At 50.1% G+C, this 17,973-nt stretch overlaps 1 long non-coding RNA gene across 1 annotated transcript; it reads left to right on the top strand.

The window, feature by feature from the left end:
- Positions 1 to 2,221: 2,221 nt before the first annotated feature.
- Positions 2,222 to 13,877, top strand: LOC109269014 (uncharacterized). Its single transcript, XR_002080897.2, has 2 exons — positions 2,222 to 2,811; positions 13,586 to 13,877. It is a non-coding gene; the product is annotated as an uncharacterized LOC109269014 (long non-coding RNA).
- Positions 13,878 to 17,973: the final 4,096 nt, after the last annotated feature.

Raw genomic sequence — 17,973 nt, 5'->3', positions numbered from 1 at the left:
AGACCCAGGAGGATAGATTTCCTCAAAGCTGTTGTTCAGATGCCAAGGGAATAAGCAGCAGCACCAAAGCTCAAGTGACTGCGAGGAGAGCCGTTTCTGAGCAGGTGAGTCAAGAAGAGACACCTGAGGCACGTTAGGTGGTAAGCACTGCAGGGGAGACAGGCCACCTCTGGAGAGAAGGGGTGGGAACGTAGTGGGAGGGAGACTCAGGGGCCACCATACCGCATATGTTGAATTTCATACCATGTACAATTATTGCTCATCTGAACTGGGCAAACAGGTGAGACCATCACTCTTCCCCGCGATGCTGCATCAAGCTGGAATCAGGGGCTCTGAAGTTATATATGGGAAAGCAGATCTCTCCCCTGAGCAGAAAATGTGCAGTGGGCTTAGGTTCTGAGAACTGACTCCACTTTGCATTCCCTCACTAGTTGTGGCAAGAAAAATCAATCAGAGGCAAAGACGAGGCTCCTCCTCCACCACCTTCTTCTTTTGTCTTTTAGCCCTTTTTCTCTCCTGTGCGTTTTCTCCCCAGGTATTTGCATCACACGCAGTGGATTCAGTGCTGTATTGAGAACTGGTTTTATTTTTCATTGGGAAGAAATGTTGGTTTTAACACTAGTCCAAGAAGAGCATGATTAGGAAGGCAAATCAGCTCCGACGAATGATCAAATGGTACATTTCAAAACCAGATGGTAATGATTTAAAGATTATCCACTGGCTTTGGATTACCCGTGCTATTGCTCACCTCCATCAGCACTGCTAACCATGAGGTGACTGGGATCCATAAAAGCCTTTAAAGCAAATGCAAAACTCCCATCTATTGCCTAGTTTCGCTTTTCCCCCACAGCACTGATTTAGACTGCAATCAATTGTATACGAACTCAAAGCAGAGAATGTTCAAATTAGCACTTGCCAACAAGTAATCAGAATCCCAGAATATTCTGTTTTGAAACTCATTTTCTTCCCTCTACACACACACACACACACACACACACACACACACATACACACACACACGCACACGCACACACACATATACATACACGCACTACAAGTGTGGAGAAACCCACATTAATCTGCTTGCTGGGTACTGATGTTAATGATGGAATTACTCTCTCGAAATCCAAATCTATATATTAGAGCATCATGAAAGGGAAGCCACTTTGCTTGGTAATGATTGAATGCTGCTCTTTGCTCCTTTAGACATTTCTATTTTGGGTGTCCAGACTCTTTTAAGCTCTAGACGCAAGTCCTTAAAACAGGAGAAAAGGTCAGTGACAGAGAAGGCAATCTATGCATCGGTTCTGCCAGGAGCTCAGAGCTGGGAACCAAGAGCTAAACTGGAGCCAGCATGTAAGTCATCGGCTCCATTTTCTAATCCCATCATGGCGGCCTCACAAGGCAAGTGAGCTGGCCCTGGTCCTGGGCCAGCTGGGGCCAGAGAAGGAGAAGACAGAAAGCTGATGCCCAGCTGCCCTTTGCTGTCTTTCCAGGCACCAGGACCAGACTCCAACAAGTCAAGTACATAGCTTGTTGTCAGGCAAAATTTCATGCATTCTGAGTGTGAAAGACAGCCTTTGAGATACAGTTTGTAAGCCAGAAATTCCAGCACTTGAGGGACATTCTGAAGTTTGTGGAAACAAGCAGCCCGTGTGACACAGCCAGCCTGCCTGGACACTTCAGAATGTTTATTCATCCTATACACCAAATTCACTTCTCACTCACCAGATTTGTCTTTTACCTCATGGTTCCCAGAGGAGTTCCTGGTAGCAGGGACCAGCATCTGCCAATTACCTTCAGAAGTGAGCTCAGAAGCCCAGAAGGAGCCTTCCTCTTGCGAATTATGCCTTCTTTGGGCATAATTGGGTTCCTGTGTTTGGACTTGCAGGGCTGGATGTGGGACAATCTGCTTCTTTGGATGACTACGCCAACTGGAGAGAAACCAAGTACCCTTCCTGACCCCAGGCAGCAGGATTGGGATATAGGATGTTTTGCGCATCCCCGGAGCCCTTTTGGCATAAGAACACTAGAGAGGGAGAATTACTAGAATTAAAGTTTAAGATTCTGACATCCAGACAGGATCTTGCACTCAGAAAGTTCTGGCCCACCATGAAAGTGGCCCACCATGAAAGACAGCAAGGAAGAAGTATGTCAGAGAGTGCTTTATCTCCCTCCCCCAAGAAGCCTGCAAAGCATCACAATGCTTATCTCTTCTAGGTGGACCTGGGACACTAAGAGTTCCAGATTCCAAGATGGTCCCATGCCTCTGGCCCAGGAGAAAGGAGCTGTGCCAGAAGCCTGGGGTTTGAACATTAACTGTCCTGCTAAAGCCTGCCAGCCATGTGCTCTCCGTGCTCCCCAAGGACTATTTTACTCTTTGCAAGGGGAAAGAATTAAAGACTCCCTTTTCCGCACAAATATCATGGAGGCATTTAGCACATACTCTTCCCCGGCTATCCGTGCCACTGAGGCAATCCCACCCTCCTGTCAGAGGGTACCTGGCAAGAGGTCAGCAACAAATGAGCCAGACCAGGATTATCAGGATCCAGATGTAGGTGTGAAGGCCAGGAAAGGCAATCCAGCAGGGCGGGAAGCATCTGGAAGATCCATGCCTCCCTCAAGGCTTCAGGGGATGGAGGTCATCCTGTCTGGTCTCAGACAACAAAGCTCCAGCCATGAGTTCCAAGGACCTGATGCAGAACTGTCAGCCACAGCAGCACAAAGAAGAGCAAGACAGGACTTCAGCGACTGAGAGCAGAGAAATACACCCGGGGGTGGAGAAACGGGAAGGTCCATCCCAGGAGTAAGGTACAAGTTCAGGGCTTGAATGGATCAGTACTAGGAGGCCAGTAATGGGACCAGGGAATAAAGTCAGCGTGAGAGCAGAAAGAGCTACTTGGTGCTCAGTTGGGTTGGGGAACTCTCGGCCTAAGATCAAGATTATAACTTAATAGCCAAATACAGCACCAATGGTGAAAATAGGGGTTCATTCTTCTAACATCCAATAATCTGGTTATGCTTGTGGGGAGACAGATAAATGAGACCATTCTCTGCCCACCAAGGAGCTCACAGCAGGGTGGAGAAAGACACCTCTGTGAACTGGTAATCATGACAGAGTAGCTGGAGTGTGGGGCACATCCACAGGGTATGAACATCGGAACTGAAGAAGGAAGTGGAGGGTGGGTAGGCTCTCAAGGTGAGCCAGGACCAGGTCAGGGGGGGTCCCTATAGTCCATCTCACCCTAGACCTGACCTACAGATGGCAAGGGGCCATTGGGTGGCCGTTGGCATCCATTCAGGTCATATGTAACAGAAACCAGCTCTCACTTAAGTAAGAAAACCCACGTTGGGGGCGCCTGCGGGGGGGGACTCAGTCGGTTAAGCGTCCGACTTCGGCTCAGGTCACGATCTCACAGTTCATTAGTTCGAGCCCTGCGTTGGGCTCTATGCTGACAGCTCGGAGCCTGGAGCCTGCTTCAGATTATGTGTCTCCCTCTCTCTCTGCCCCACTTGAGCTCTGTCTCTCTATCTCTCTCTTTCTCTCTCTCTTTCTGTCATTCTCAAAGATATATAAACATTAAACAAATTTTTTTTTCAAAGAAAGAAAACCCATGTGGAAGGATAAAGGTGGCTCACTTACCTGAAGCCCAACCAGGAGTCTAGGAGACAGATTCAATCCAGGGCATCTCTGGGACTCCAGAGATTTAGGGAGCTACCAACAGGACAAATCAGCCACACCCTCCCTCCACTGGCAAGTCATAGTCCCAGGGAGAAAGTCCACTGCCAACCTGTGGCCACATGCCCGCCCCTTGGTTGGCGGTCCCACTAAACACCAGGTACTGTGAGTGGCACTTTCCCCCAAAGACGATCAGGGTTCTAGAGTCAAAAGGAGGGGATTGACTCTTGGGTGGCCAAAATTAATTGAGAGCATGCCTTGAGTGTTTAGGCTGCAGAGTGACATAAACACATGTACGGTTTAGAGCAGAGGGTCAGCAAACGTTCTCTGGAGAGGGCCAGAGAGTAAACATTTTCCGCCTTGTGGGCCATATGGTCTCTGTTGCATCTACTCAATGCTGCTGCTATAGCACAAGAGGAGACAGACAGTATATATACGAATGGGCGTGGCTGGGTTCCAGTAAAGCTGTATTTATAAAAAGAAGCAGTGGGCCAGACTGGGTGCTCTCTGTGTATGATTCATGCCACACTGGGGTAGAAGCGAGGTACAGGAGGGGAGAGAAAGAAAGCAAAGAGAACAAATACAAAACCATTCTCTCCATGAAAATATGCCCTGTGGGTTTTCTAGCAGAGTGCAGCCTCTTGGGGAAAATTCCCTGTTTCTCTCTCTTTGGGATAAAACTACCCCTCGGTAAAGAGTCCCTTTATACATTTTATTTTCATGAACATTAAGTTCGGTTTCCTCTCGCATTTAACTTGTTTCTTAATTGTTTGTTCCTGTAGGGGGTTCTATTTGTTTGCTATCTTTCGTAGGCTTTTCAATTCCCGCAAAGGCAGCAGCAACCTTCCTCAGCAGGATGCCAGCAGCGTATTGACTACCCCCCCCCCACCCTTCTTATTGTACGGAACTGTGGGTTTCCCAGTGTGGGACACCTGTATTTATTTGAGGCCAATCTCAAAAACACAACACAACCACATCCACACTTTCCGGGTTGCCATCTTGCTCACGGCTGGCAAGCCCGAGAATCTTCCTCCGTATCGCATCTCAGCCATTCCGGCTCAGCCAAAGAGAAGGCACTGGGGACTTGGAGACAGCGTGTAGAGTCACGGCAAGGCAAAAACCTAGCCCCTCTTTTGTAATCACCTCTTCGGTATGAGGCAATATGCTGTGAATTAGTGTGTTCCAGGCCTGGAGTGGTAACATATGGTGTATCTCTGCTCATTCTACATTAAATCCTGACATTTTGCAGCTGTCAAGATAAAGCTGTTTATATGAGTAACATTGTAGTTTGTTTATAGGGAAATAATGTGTAGCAAGTTATGATTAATCAAGGTGTCTAAAATCTGCTGGAGGCTTCTAAATAGATTTGTTTTCACTGCCGTGCTTTCTGTCTCCTAAATCAGGGGGTTAGTGGCCCTCCGCCCCCTTGGTACCCCATGGACATTTTGGCCCTGTCCCCTGTGGGGCAGGTGGAGAGGGAGGCCGGGCCTTCCTGCAGAGGCAGGAAGAGTGGGGGTGTTGCATGGAGTGAGGAGGCGGGGAGTACTCACCTTAACTTCCAAACTTCAGGAAGCCCCTCAAAGAGCCTCTGTATCTTAATTCTTGTGTTTAGATTCCATGTCTCCAATTGGATTGTCCCCCGAAGAGCAGCCAGTAGGTGACTGAGTCTAAAGGAAATAGACAGTGCACCTAGCTTTGGTTTTCTGGGGTCCCAGAGGTCATGGGCCTGGAGGCAGTGCAGATTTGAGGAGTCTCACCTTCTAGAGGTTATCTCAATTCCTTGTGTCTGTGGTTGGGGGTTCCAATTTCCTCTTTGGAGGATAATTGGTTAGAACCCAAGGCTCCTGAAAGAATCTAATGTGTCGCCTTGCTGAGCTAATGTCCCAAGGCAAGAATCCTTCAGCCTCGCTGACAGCCGGTGTCAGGCCACCAAGTGATCCGTCTCAGCAGAAGGAATGAAGCCACCTGTACCACCGTGGGGAGGGTCAAACGCTGGGAGGAAACTGCCTTCTGACCCTGAGCTGTATCTGCCCTGTCTTGCCCTGGGGAACAACTTGGGGCTGGCTAGCCACTTTTCCAAATGAAAAACTTTCTGACCTTGTCGACAGCCACCATCTCGTCCACAGGCCAAACTTCACGGTCCCCGAGCACTGCTTGCAGTGCCTAGCCCCCCTCCGTCCTGGCCACGCTCCCCCAGCGCTTGCCGGCTGGTCGTGATGCACCTGGAAATGTCTGCTCCAGGATGGACCCATCTCAGTGTCCAAGGTGGCTGGAAGCCTCAACTGAGCTCTCTTGCCCTTTGTCCTCCTTTTCAAGGCCTGCCCCACTGCTGGCCAGGTGGAGAGGTGGGCAGTGAGCCCCCCACGAAAGGGCACAAAGAAATCCAGGACCCTGTGGAGGTGGCTTCATCCACGGACTGGAAGATGCACAAGCAGAGACGCGTTCCCCCAGCAACGCCTGTGGTGCAGCGGCAGGGACCAGCTGCCTTTTGGCCACAGAGACAGAGCCAGCAGTAGTGGCAAGAAGAGAAAGCAAGTTGCCGTAGCATCATGGGCCTGCACCCCATGCCTTCCTGGGCACGCGGAAGGCAGCTGGCAGGAAGGCAGGCAGGAGGAGAGGCAAAGGATTTGCTGCCTGAGAGAGCAGGGCGATTCCACAGCTGTGGATGGGACTTTGAGTCATCACCCAACCCGTTTTCAGCAGACAGCCTGCCCTCCCCCAAACCACTTGTACCTTGGATGTGCTTCTAGAAGTGTCCACGGTGAAAGCTCACAGAAAACAGCAGATGGCTCAAGCTGGAGTCTTAGGAGATGCCCCGGTTCAGGATGGAGGGGAGGAAATGAAGCCATTGGTGGAGCCTGGGCAGGACCGGGCCCAGGGGTAGAAGGAGAACTGTTTTGAGGTGTTGAGGAGTAGTCAGCCCAGAGATGTAAGTTAACTGACCTGGCCAGGGTGGAGCGGTTGAGCTCGCCTTGGAAGATACTGAATTTAGCAACACAGAACCCTCCCTCCTGGGGTTAGGAGAGTCCCCTCAACAGTTCAGAGGTTATTTCTTCTCCTTAGCTGGACATCTCAGAGACCCTCTTCAGTGTCACCATGCGTCAGAGAGAGAGTCACTGAGGCCCCCATTTGATGGGTGAGAGAACACAGGGAAGACCAAGGAAAGGGCAGAGGGCACGGAGCCAGGGACGAATGGTGCAGGAAGAAAGGATTACTGCAGAAGGTGGTGCCTTCCGAAAGCGACCAGAACAGACAAAGAACTGAATCCAACCAGGAACCTTGGACCCTCGGTCCACCCCCGCCACCCCCCACGCCCCCTTTTCCTGTAGGGACAGCAGAGTGAGTGAGCCTCTTGTCAGAAATGAATATCGCATGGGACAGTTAATCAAAGCTGAACCGCCCCCTGCCCCTGTGAGCGAGCGGTGCTCGGAGGGGAGTGGGCAGCCCGGCAGATGGAGGGGAGGCAGTGCCTCCCCTGGCCGCATCCACCTGCAAGGGGGGGGGGGGGTGGTGCTGTAGGGGAAACACAAAGACTATTTCTTCCCATAAAAAATGATATGAGGTGAAAAACCGTTTACTGCACATTAGGATCCACGGTTGGGCCATTTGTATGTTTTACTGGGATGGTTATGTCACTAAACGAAGCCTGAAAAATCCATCATGGGCAGGGAGCCTGACAGTGGCCTGGTCACGGGAGGGGAGTTGGGGGATGGGGGGGCTGGGCAGAAGAGGAGAAATGGGAAGGGATAGATACTGGTGTCTGGGGGGACTCAGGTCCATGCACTGTCCCAAATCACTGGGGTTCACGTCGGAGGGCCCGGTGAAGCCCCCACCAACTCTGTAGTTACTATTCTTCCTAAACAGGAAGCCCAGAGGTTCCCTCTACCCCAGTCCCTCTCGGCTGTTTCTGGGGATGCACTCATGTGCCACTTCCAATTCAATGAGTGACTTTTAATTAAATTCCTATGTGCTAGGCGGGGGACCCTGTCACCCGCGTCACCCATCAGGACCCTTCCCCTCCATCCTTTGAGCCACGACCAAATCACCACACTTGTGGTTAGAGAAAGAAGTGACTGAGAAGGCCCTTGCAAGTTGGGGAGCAGATATCCCGGGAGCAGAACTCGGCAGGAGGGGAGTGCAGAAATGTCATTCGCGTGGCTGCATTTAATCAGGAGCTCTGTTAATGAATGCCAAGGCCAGCCGCCTGAAACGTCAATTCTGACTTTAATCATCCACCTGTACCTCTCTCCCCTTGCCTCTGAGCAATGTCTGGCTTTAGCAAAAGGGTCAGGAATTGGGGGCCTTCCTGGCCTCCCCAGCATACCACTGACCCTCTGTTATGTGTGACCCTCGGATCCCAGAGCTAGACAGGCCAAGAGAATGTCTGAGTGGAGCCTCTTGTTATCCAGGTAAGAAACCCAGGCTAGTACTAGAACTCTGTTCTCCTAATTCCCAGCACCTCCCCCCACCCCATTCCCACACCCTGCTGTGGCCCCCGGGCCAAGCTTGCAAACGCAAGGGAGCCCCAAATCACTAATAGCCATCTTCCCTGACCGCCCAAGGTACAACCCACGACACAAGCAGCCAGGGCATTTGCCAGAATGCAAGACGTTCTCATCCCAGCCTCCTGATCTACCACCTCACTTTCCCTTGTCATAATACATCGTCCCCGGGCACCACCACACTGAGAAATAAGGACACAAGCTGTAGGCAATGGACAAGCAGTTCCCGGTGCCTGAAGGAGAAGGGCAGGATGTCACTAGATGCCAGGTGAGGAGATACGCTGTTGAGACGGCTGCCCGGACCCAGAACCTCCAACGGCCACGAGGCAGACCGAGCACAAGATGGAGAAAACAGCCACCGATGGTCCTTGACCACACCTGGAAACAGCGTGCGGCCGCCACGTGGACTGGCGGGATGCTGGTTTTCGCTACAAGTTCATCGGAGGACAAATCAGATGCCGCATTTTCACAGAATCGACTCGGCTGTTCAATTCATCCTTCGAGGCGAAGGAAATGGATGCCAGAAGAAAAAACAATCCCACATGTCAGGTGGGTAGCAAAGATGTTGTGTGTCCAGTCCTGACACATGCAATTTCCTGCAGCGCGAGAGTGAGCCAGGAGTCTCCCAAGGCCCTGAGACCAAGAGTGGATGGTTCACAGAAGAGGTACAGGATCCCAGTGTCTGGGAGGCAGCCCAGGCTAGCGGCAGGCACGCAAAGTCTGGCACCAGGAGGCCTGGGTTCTAATCCCAGTTCTGCCACTTACCGGATGTGTGGCCTGGTGCAATTTCATTAACCTCTCTCTGCCTCAATTCTCCCATCTGTAAAAATGGGCAGAATAATAGCACTTGCCTTTTAAGGCTATCTAAGGATTTAACAGATTCCTACTTGCAAGGGTCTGGAACAGTAGCTGGCATGTGATCAGTGCTAGAGAAGTCTTAGGTGATATAAATGAGTCTGCTGTGAACCAAGAACACTGAGCCCTGAAACAAAAGGCAGAAATGGTTCTCAGTCAAGAACTTCTCTGCAGGTAAAACTGGGAGTGACTGAAGGGGACACTGCAACCACACACACAATGACTGACATGATGTCCTCATTTGCCTTGGTTCCTGTCATGTGTTGCCTGTGAAATGAGTTCCTAAGACATGCATCTTATTTTCTTATTCAATTTCAAGATAAAATTAGGGTTGTGTCCCTTAGGGAGAAGATGTGCCCCCCCCTCAAAACAAGAGGCTCCCTAGAGAAAGCCTGTTTAAATCACATATTTAAAGAGACATCAATATTTTTCTGACAGAGTATTAGTAACAATAAATAAATTGCCAAATAGGGCTGCAAACTAGCAGGACTGCTCAATATTTGAGTGACAGTTAACATCTCATGGGAAATAGCAGTGACAGCTGAACATGTCACCAATGGCACGGCCTCAATTGCACAGTATATGAGGGACTCCTTCCGGGAGACAGGGGAAAGCCAGGGCCAATGACAGCCAAGGCGAGGGAAAGCCAGGAGGTAAAGGTGGGCTGTCCACTGTGGGACAGCCTCTAGTCCAGAGCTCTGTGGCCAGGAGGGGACAGAGGGCAAGGTCCAGGGCTGAGAGTCATGGGGACAGATCTAGGCCTTCCTAGCCTTGTGTTAATGTGCTAGAAGCTGATCTGAGTGGGGAGGCAGGCAGGGCACAATTTAACACCCGTAGGGTTGACGTTGTTTGCATCAGGGAGACATTCAGGCCACTTAGTGGGGCTGATGTGGGAAAGACCCAGAAACTAGGGCTGGGCCCTAGGAAAACTAGCCAAGGTCAGGAGGCTGGGGCATGGGGGTAGAGCCCAATCTCTGCCATGGAGACAGGGAAGGGAGAAAAAGGAATAGAGGGGGAGGCTGGGCACAAGAGACCCAAATGGGAGACCAATGGGGCTTGGGTAAGGAGGCTGCCATTTTCAAGGTCTACGCCCAGCCCGAGGGACATGGCGGAGGTGGGAGGGGAGGGAAAGGCAGGGGCAGGGAACAGCAGGAGGATTCCAAACCCCTTCAGGCAGTGGAGCAGGGGCAGAATGAACAGGGCTGGGGTGGTTGGGGACAGAGAAAGACTGTCCACTACAGTGATGGAACCCTTGACTCTTGGAGCTTCTACCAAATTTTCATAGTAAGCTGATATAGAGTCATGGTCATAGCTTAAAGCCCATCTTCAGCTATGAAAAAGGATGCCCCAGAAGCATCTGTGTGTTAGAAATGAGTCGGTAACCCGGAGATGCAGAAAGCCAGCCTAAGGCAAACATTCCTGACATGACAGGAAGGAAACGGGTAGAGGTGCACAGATACTGGGACTTGCTGGGAGAACAAAACTAAGCAGGTATGCAGTGTCCAACCCGGACGGATGGCCCAGAGCACCTGGAAACGGCTTGTCTGTATCTCACTGACTTAGCAAGAGGGCACGACTAATCAGCAGAACCCTTGGTCAGTAAATCTTGTTTATACAAACTGTTTAAAAATGTTCTGTGGACACAAAACTTGTTAATGGACTTTTGGCTGGAGGAGAGACAAGGGACATTGATTACAGACTGCAGGGGACCATCACCTGGTATATATTTCTTTCATGTTCTAATTTTTCACAATAACCATGTTTCTTTCATAATAAAAGGCAATATTAAAACAGAATGTGTTATGGGAAGACATATAGGACTTTTTGAAATAACTTCTGGAAAGCTTGTGTAAGAGTCAGTTCATAAGGGTTTCTGGTGGCTAGACATCAATGCAGTAGCTGTGGGGTGCAGAAACAAGGGAATTTTTTTTTAAGTTCTTTATTTTTGAGAGAGAGAGAGAGAGAGTGCACACAAGAGTTGGGGAGGGGCAGAGAGAAGGGGACAAAGGGTCCGAAGCAGGCTCTGTGCTGACAGCAGAGAGCCTGATGCAGAGCTCAGACTCACAAACCATGAAATCATGACCCGAGCCAAAGTCAGCTGCTCAACTGAGTAAGCCACACAGGCACCCCATTATTTTTATTTTTATTTTTTTAGAGAAAGAAAGAGAAAGAGAGAGGGAGAGCATGAGCTGGGGAGAGGAGCAGAAAGAGAGAGAATCTTAAGAAGGTTCCATGCTCAGCGCAGAGCTCGATGTAGGACTCAATCCCACCACCCTGGGATCATGACCTGAGTTGAAATTAAGAGTGGAATATTCAACCGACTGAACCACCCAGCCACCCCCAGAAACAAGGAAATTCTTACTAGGAGGTCAGAGTGGGGACCACACTCTCCCTGTCCCTGGTTTCTCATCTTACCTCAGGAATTAGGAATTTGCACCCTTGCTGAGGAAAGGAAGGAAGGAACCTTTTGCCCATTCCATTCTGCCCCTAGAGTCAGCCTGTCCCACTCTGAAAGAAGAATCTATGATCAGATTAGCAGGCTTCAAACCCCAGGGAGCTGCTTTTCTGCACCCAGCAGAGCTCATGTGTCAAAAATGGCATGCACCTTGACCTTGACCTCTCTAACCCGTGCAGTATCTTTGCCCTTGCCTACTGGACTCCCCCCAGAGCAACTCCTGGCCCAGAGTTGGGGGAAATATTTGAAGAGGGGTTTTTTGAGGTCCCCTTGTCTTTCCTTAACCCAGCTTTACCAGCAATGAGGCTGAAGTTTTTAAAATTTTTATCTGACCTCTGGTCTATTTCTGAAAGGATTCAGAACTCATGGAGGGATGTGATTAAACGTCATATTTCTAGTCCCTCAAAAACAAAAACAAAAAACCCACAATTATCATTAAAGCAGATTGGCAGAGAAAGCTTCTGATTGGAGGAAAAGTGTCAGGAATTACCACAAATAACATCAATGTAACAACCAACTGTGATATTGTGATAAGTAATATATATTTTGGTCTTCATACACTGTCTTTGGCACAGAGCTCCTAAAACCCTTGGAATTTCCTAAGTGATGAGAGAGATCACGATATCTTTTGTTATGTTAATGAGGTGACTTTTGGAAAGCCTCTAGATAACCAAAGGATGGGAGCTGGTTGCCAGGGGAACCAACCATGTGATGAGAGCCCTGGAACTTTCAGTCCTACCCACCCTCCAGGGAGGGCTGAAGGGCTGAAGATTGAGTTCAAGGATTTAATCGATCATGCCTAAGTAATTAAGTCTCCATAAAAAGCCAAAAGGAGGGGTCTGGAGAGCTTCTGGGCTGGTGACCACATGGAGACCTGGGGAAAGGGGTGTGTCTGGGGAGGGCATGGAAGCCCTGAGCCCCTCCCTACACCCTACCCTATGTATCTCTTCCGCCTGGCTGTCCCTGAATTATATCCTTTCATAATAAACCAGTAATCTCGTAAATAAAATGTTATGAGTTCTGTGAGCTATTCTAGCAAATTAATCAAACCCAAGGAAGGACTCTTGGGAACCTCTGATTTATAGCCAGGGGGTAAGAAGCACAGGTGACAACCTCGACCTTCAATGGACATCTCAGTCTTGGGGGACTGAGACCTTTCCCTGTGGGATCTGATGCTGTCTCCGGGTAGTATCAGAATTGAGTCGAACTGTCAGACGCTCAACTGGTGTCAGAGAATTGTTTGGTATGAGCAAAAACCCACACACATCAGAATCGGTGATCAGAACATTTGTTTATTGAGTGTTTACCAGAAGCCAGACACTGTGCTAAGCACTTTACATGGGGTGTGTGTGTGTGTGTGTGTGTGTGTGTGTGTGTGTGTGTGTGTGTGTTTTAAATTGTTATCACAACTTTCCAAAAGAGGAAACTGAGACTGATAGATACCAGGGTGGGGATCTTTATGGCAGAGCAGATATTCACACCTAAGCTGACTTCTCAGGCCACCTTCTTCTTCTTTTTAATTTTAGAGAGTGCACACATGCATGCACGAGCATGGGGGGGGGGCAGAGGGAGAGGGAAAGAGAATCTCATGCAGCCTCTACACGCAGCACAGAGTGCGACTTGGGGCTAGATCCTGAGACCCTGGGATCATGACCTGAGCCAAAATCAAGAGTCAGATGCTCAACCAACTGAGCCACCCAGATGCCCTACAGGCCCCCTTCTTAAGCATCACCCATGATAGTGGGTGATTTCACCTTTTCCTTACGAGAGGGAAGTCAGTCTGCTTCCCAGGCTGGCGGGACAGACAGCTAGTACAGGTGGGGATTTGCTGCTCAAATAAGCAGTAAAAGGTGCAAAGGGCCAAGGACAGGATAAATGAGGACCAGGACACATGTGCACCAGCCAAATGACTGGGGGTGACGACTGAGGCAGTCTGGGGAGCAAGACAGGCCTGGGCCATGATCCCCAAGAGAGCTACACAGAAGCAGCCTCTGGAGAGGAAGGTCTGCAGAAATCCCTCAGGCTTGAAGTTTAGGCTCACCTGTTGGCCCAACACCACGGTTATTAAAATACCCTCGTTCCTTTTTTTTGCAGGCTTGGCCACAAGATCATGGACATTGGAACTTCAGGGAACCTTAGAGAGTCCTTCAACTCCCTGGTTCTAGGGATCAGTAAATGGGCCTAGGAAGGTTGAATGAATTGCCAGAGGTCACAACACGAAGTAGGGAGGGAAACCCAGGAGTTCTGACTCCCCTTCCAGTGCTCTTTCCATGGTACCACCTCAAGGCTTGGGATTCTGCCACATGTCTGGTCCTACTATTATGAAACATCTACTTTAGGTGGGGCACTGTGATAAACCTGAACTTGGGAAAAGCCCAGCTCTAGACTTCCAGTGTGATTCATGAGATTGTAGCCATGTTGTGGGATACCCCAAGCGTACGTTCAGCTCTTTGGACTGGCTCTTAAACCTTGTCAGTTGTAAAGATGACAACAAATGTGACAGAGAAACACAAGATTGATTTTCTATGTTGAGAGCTACTCCTAATTTATCCACTCTATAATTGCCAATATTCCATACCTTGAAAGACATCTATTCTAGCAGCTCAAGGTACGATCTTAACTCCCTCTTCCCCCCACTCACCTCTCCCTAACACACAGCCCTTGGACTGCAAGAGTTCAATAGTCTTCCCAAGGTCACAGAGCGAGCCAAGGGCAGGACAGATAGAGAACATCACGTCTTGACTTTCCAGGTCTCCAGTGCTGAACCTCCTCTCAACACTACCTCACCTTGCACAGATGTCTGTCAGCAGAGGAGAAAAGGTCATGCAAGCAGAAACTTCATAAGCCACCGAATAAAGCACACACGTGGGTCTCGTCCTTGGGGAGGCCCACTGCAGGCAGATGGAGGTGCAAGAAGAGAGGTTCACGAAGCTAAGAGTGTCTCCAGGCCAGATGGTACTGATTTAACAAAGGGTCTGTTTGCAGTGACAGAGGAAGATCCCAAACTCTGCCCCTCCCATCATGCAAGCCTCCCTGCTCTTCTTTTAATAGAAGCATTTTCCCTGCCTTTCTCCCTTCCCTCCAAAAAACCTCACAAATATGTTGTGTGAAATATCAGAACTAATTAGACCAAATGGTGTTCGTATCTGTCACTGGTTTTTCTGGGGGAGAGCAGGCTGTGTCGTGGAGGGAAACTTTGTTAACTAATTAAGGACAGTTTTTAGGGGAGAGTGTCATGTCCCTGTGGGAAAGAGGGATGGGACGACTGGAGAGGGTTCTTGGATGGGCCAAGAATGGAGATAAAGGGCACAGTGGCAGCTGGGTGACCGGGAAGGTGGTGTGGGAGAGACAAACAGGACTGAGTTAGCCTTGGGGGCAGCCCGTTTCATAGTTCTTCGTACAGTCAAAAGAGGACACCGTTTGCACAAGCGTAAGCACACTCACCGCACCAATGAAAAATATCCATAGGAAGGAGGAGGTAGTCTATCCGGGTTAGTACTTAGCAGTTGTCACTGCTGCTCTGACACAACCAAGACAAGGAAACTGATCTTAGTTTCTTTATATCATACAACTCTCAGCACAATATATGACATCCGTAGTTACCCCAAATTTTTGACTGGAATACAATAGAGGAAGAAGAGGAAATGTTTGTATGGGCCTAGTTTGTGCTGGAGACAAACTAAGATCCTTTGATATCTTTTCTCATAGAGGAATATCTAAATAGAAGTAACAGAAAAGAGAACGTGAGGCTGTCGAGTCAGAAGAAGACAGGAGGAACTTCTAGCTGCCCTCATAAATTCAAAATAGTATCATGTGATAAAGGGAATGGATTAATTCCAGGAGATCAAACTAGGACTCACTGGTAGAAGATATCAGGAGGAAGACTTTGATCCTAAGTAATGATTAGGACTGTTCCAGAAATGGAGCAGTTCGCTGTGGGCCGGAGGCAGCTCCCGAGCTCCTCGGCATTTGAGCCGAGCTGCCCAGCATTGATCAGAGCTGTTCGGGGGGGGGGGGGGGGGGGGGCGCCTGGGTGGCTCAGTCGGTTAAGCATCTGACTCCAGCTCAGGCCATGATCTCACGGTTCATGGGTTCAAGCTCCGCATCAGGCTGTGCTGACAGCTCAGAACCTGGAGTCTGCTCTGGATTCTGTGTCTCCCTCTCTTTCTCTGCCCCTCCCATGCTCACACTCTGTCTCTGTCAAAAGTAAGTAAACATTAAAAAAAAAAAAAAAAAAAGAGCCGTTCGGGAGAGATTCCTGCAGGAGGGCTTTGACGCTAAAGTTCCCTAAATGTGAGCTTCCATGAGTCTGTTGTGCGTCCACAACAGGCTGAGTGTCAGCTCCATGCCACCAAGATGATTTTCCCTGAGAAAGTCTTTGAAACCCTCTTCGCTGGGAAGCCTTTAACAACTTGAGGGGGATAAACAGGAATCCTTCTGGAAATGTCAGGGTGTGGCCGTGGTCCAGGCAGAAGGTGGGGGAACAGGTGCATAGGGACACGGCTAGAAGAAGCACCCCGCAGCACCCAGACTTACAAGGCCAAGCAGGGAGGAGGAGGGGGGGGCCGAGGACCAGGAAGACACATTTCGTTCAGCAGGTGCTCAGTCCCCCAGTCGCGCCAACAGTGGCCTTTCCACACTTCTGCCACACGGCCGCCTCGCCTGGCCTGCGGCCTCAGCCCCACAGTGACTTCCAATGAGGTCCGCACTGAGCGGCACAGAGAACTGACCTTGCTTCAGGGGGAGGCACCAGACAAAAGGTGGGCCCCACCCTAAACTGCCTTCAAATTCTGCCTCTGCCACTCATCAGTTACATGGGCAAATTTCTTGACCTTTCTGGCCCCCTCTTGCTCTTAAAAAGGGGTGATCGCATTACTTAGTTCATGGGATCGTTGTGGGGATTGTGAATCTGCGTGGCGGATGAATGCCAAGAACGCACGTGACACCCAGGAAGCGCTACGTGAGCGGCCGGGTTTGCAGGGGCACTTGGCACTCTGCCCTCCAAACTGTCACCACTGTCCTTTGAGGGATCAAAGAGAGAGGCCACAGTGGTCTTGGGTTACAGGAAGGCCTCCCTCAAGCGGCCAAGAGGGCGTGTGTAAAGAGCTGTGCCAAGAGTGGAGATGGTTCCAACAGCAAATTTCAAAGGAAAACAAAACAAACCAGGGAATGATAGAAGGAAGCCCAGAGCGGAATGTTCCCCGGGGACTGGGGGACTGTCTGCATACCATGTCTTTGACTGCTGTCCTTGCTCTGGAGGCCACGTGGCCATTCTGCCAGGGGCTACCCGGGAGGCCTCCTCCAGCAGCCAGACTCCTCCCGGCCCCCCCGTGCAGTCATCCCCCGGGGCTTCTCGCCAGCAGTGGTTTTTCTCCTAAGAACTTTTAAGCGCCTCCACGATAGACTTTGGGGGAACTGAGACGGGTGGCTTCGGCTTGCCTGGAGTCACAGCATGAGCATGTGTCGGGCCCGGGGCCAGCATCCCCTGCTCCCCCTCTGCTGTCGCCAGGTCTCGCGGCCATGGCTCCTCTCTCTGCCTGCCTGTCTGCTCTATATCCTTCACAAACGTTCCTTTTGCTGGACTAATACCACTGCCCCTGCTCTTTGGCTCTGCTTACTTTAATACACACATAGATTACAGCTACATTAAAGAAGCCTGAAAATACCAAAGCAGAACTAAAGCAATTATTATAATGCAGCCCTAACAGCAGCCGTAATGAGACAGAATTAAAAATGTGCCAGTATAATCACAATTCACTGTTCCCAACGACCTTCCAGAACTGCTTTCATTTGGAAAGTAACATCCAGTCCTGAACTGTCAGATGGAAAGGAAAAATTCAATTGTGCCTCCCAGCGTGGCCTGGTCCCTGGCTACCAGGAGATCTGGCTCTTCCACATGAAGACATCTGTCCCCTGGCTAATGCTACACGCTATTATCCATTTGCTTTGTAGGGGGCAAGGGGAAGGGACGCAGGGGCTGGGTGTTCCTTCAATGGCACGCAGGCTGGCTTATGCCGCTCCCCTGCGTGTGCCACCAGGCCTGCCCGTTCCACAATGGAGCAAATTCAAGTCTGAGCAGCACCGTGCCCTGCACATTGCGGGCACCACTGTTACAATGACAACTCACATTATTTCAGTTGATTCCCACAGTCACCCTGCGAGGCAGATTCTATCATTCCCCCATTTGATGACCAAGGAAGCAGAGGCTTGGAAAAGTTAAGTGATGGCTCAAAACCACGCCCAGGGGGTGCCAGAGCCATGACTCAAATCCTTGTCTTCAGACCCCAGAGCACAAAATCTCACCCTGACTTTATGAAGCTGGTATCCTAACAGAAGCAAAGGAGAAGTCTGTTTAGACGGCCTTACGTTCCTTTATTCCGATGGCGGGGGATGGTTGGGGTGAACCCAGGGGAAGAGGCAGAAGCCCCACCCAGCAGGAAAGGCTTCCTCAAGGAGTCAATTCTGACGGAAGTGTCGCAGGG

This window comes from Panthera pardus, unplaced genomic scaffold, assembly GCF_024362965.1.
Source record: "Panthera pardus isolate Hobbes unplaced genomic scaffold, ASM2436296v1 HiC_scaffold_8, whole genome shotgun sequence".
Classification (NCBI taxonomy): Eukaryota; Metazoa; Chordata; class Mammalia; order Carnivora; family Felidae; genus Panthera; species Panthera pardus.
The sequence above is the reverse complement of the archived record's forward strand: the minus strand, read 5'-3'. Positions and strand labels throughout refer to the sequence as shown.